Source organism: Anopheles marshallii (assembly GCF_943734725.1).
Source record: "Anopheles marshallii chromosome X unlocalized genomic scaffold, idAnoMarsDA_429_01 X_unloc_97, whole genome shotgun sequence".
Classification (NCBI taxonomy): Eukaryota; Metazoa; Arthropoda; class Insecta; order Diptera; family Culicidae; genus Anopheles; species Anopheles marshallii.
In genome coordinates this window covers 40,001-42,500 of record NW_026525950.1, presented here as the reverse complement: position 1 = coordinate 42,500, position 2,500 = coordinate 40,001, and positions in this window count along the sequence as shown.

Sequence of the window (2,500 nt, the reverse complement as noted above, 5' to 3'; positions counted from 1 at the left end):
AATAAGTGCACCGGTTCTACCACCTTCAGAAGCAGCATTCCCGGCCTGTTGCATGTATTAGCTCTGGTTTTCATCAATCTTCCCCTGCTGTGTTATACTGAGCTTATGCGGTTTCTCGATTGTCGTGCAAAGTGTGTTATCACACATACCCAATATGCTCAACTCTCATGTTCGTTTGACGCACCAAACTTTATTAGTGATGCACCACACAACAGGTTTTAATATACGCGATCGTGTGTGTTTCAGTGTGAACTTGGTGCGCCAAGTCCATTTGTGATGCATCACTTAGCTAACCATCTTTCGGGACTGTTTAGGGTATGTGCTCCTCCACATCTATGCTTACTCGTACACATTCTCTGTCAATAGGTTTAAGATCGGGCATTCTACCATATCATTGCCTTAATGCTTTCAAATTCAGGCTACCAAGGTAACCTAATTGCGTTCGAAACTCAACTTGTGAGCTGTCGGCCCTAGAAGTTTTTTAGGCTGCTAGGACCTCGCTCTACATTTTGCCTTTGGACTTCTCGAAGCTCAACTTGTGAGCAGTTCCATGCACCACTACCCGTATCTCTTAGCTTAGTTCTAGCCATGTGCGTTCAAAGCTCAACGTTAAGCTGTGTCCTGCACCACAATCGTTATATAATAAGCTTATCTCTAAGCTTTTTTGCGTTCAATGCTCAACGTTAAGCTATCCCTTCGCTTAGAACCTCGCTCTACATTTTGCCTTTGGACTTCTCGAAGCTCAACTTGTGAGCAGTTCCATGCACCACTATAGGTATCTCTTAGCTTAGTTCTAGCCATGTGCGTTCAAAGCTCAACGTTAAGCTGTGTTCTGCACCACAATCCTTATATAATAAGCTTATCTCTAAGCTTTTTTGCGTTCAATGCTCAACGTTAAGCTATCCCTTCGCTTAGAACCTCGCTCTATATTCAACTTTCAGATACCTCAAAGTTCAACTTATGTGGTCTGCTATCGAGCTTGAAGGGCTTCGTTCTCTGACAGAGGGGGGTTTTTGGGCCAAATTATGCAATATTAGTTTAACCTCCGTCGCAGAACCACATTTGACCAGGTCGAGAAAAAAAATTTTTCGTGACGACCTGGTCCCCCATAGTAGGGAATGAACATGACATCTTAACCATATTTGACCATTTTCAAATTTCTCGTCGCGGAATGATGACTTTACTAGTAAAATTTGTTCCGGGTAGGGACCTCCCATACAAAATTTTCATCGCTCCAAAAGTGATTTCGTTTCACTTTTCAACATTTAAAAGGTCCATAAATCATGTTTTGAGACGATATGGAAAAAAAAATTTTTTGCCCGTCTCGACCAACTCGACCGATGGTGACCACAGTAGGGTGCTCCATACAAATTTTCCTTATGTGGAATTTTTCGGTGTAAAATAAGGTTTCTCCAATCGATCGCGGGTTTCACTTTTCATCATTTGCTAGGTCTAACTATGATGTTTTGAGTGGTCCCGCAAAAATTTTTTCTTGGACCGGGCCTTCCTTCCCGGCCCTGTCGGTGTGCTCTGCAGTAGGGTGCTCCATACAAATTTTCCTTATGTGGAATTTTTCAGTGTAAAATAAGGTTTCTCCAATCGATCGCGGGTTTCACTTTTCATCATTTGCTAGGTCTAACTATGATGTTTTGAGTGGTCCCGCAAAAATTTTTTCTCTTAGCCAGTCGACCCTTTCGTCCATGTCGGTGTGCTCTGCAGTAGGGTGCTCCATACATATTTTCCTTATGTGGAATTTTTCAGTGTAAAATAAGGTTTCTCCAATCGATCGCGGGTTTCACTTTTCATCATTTGCTAGGTCTAACTATGATGTTTTGAGTGGTCCCGCAAAAATTTTTTCTTGGACCGGGCCTTCCTTCCCGGCCCTGTCGGTGTGTTCTGCAGTAGGGTGCTCCATACAAATTTTGCTTATGTGGAATTTTTCAGTGTAAAATAAGGTTTCTCCAATCGATCGCGGGTTTCACTTTTCATCATTTGCTAGGTCTAACTATGATGTTTTGAGTGGTCCCGCAAAAATTTTTTCTTGAACCGGGCCTTCCTTCCCGGCCCTGTCGGTGTGTTCTGCAGTAGGGTGCTCCATACAAATTTTGCTTATGTGGAATTTTTCAGTGTAAAATAAGGTTTCTCCAATCGATCGCGGGTTTCACTTTTCATCATTTGCTAGGTCTAACTATGATGTTTTGAGTGGTCCCGCAAAAATTTTTTCTTGGACCGGGCCTTCCTTCCCGGCCCTGTCGGTGTGCTCTGCAGTAGGGTGCTCCATACATATTTTCCTTATGTGGAATTTTTCAGTGTAAAATAAGGTTTCTCCAATCGATCGCGGGTTTCACTTTTCATCATTTGCTAGGTCTAACTATGATGTTTTGAGTGGTCCCGCAAAAATTTTTTCTTGGACCGGGCCTTCCTTCCCGGCCCTGTCGGTGTGTTCTGCAGTAGGGTGCTCCATACAAATTTTCCTTATGTGGAATTTTTCAGTGTAAAA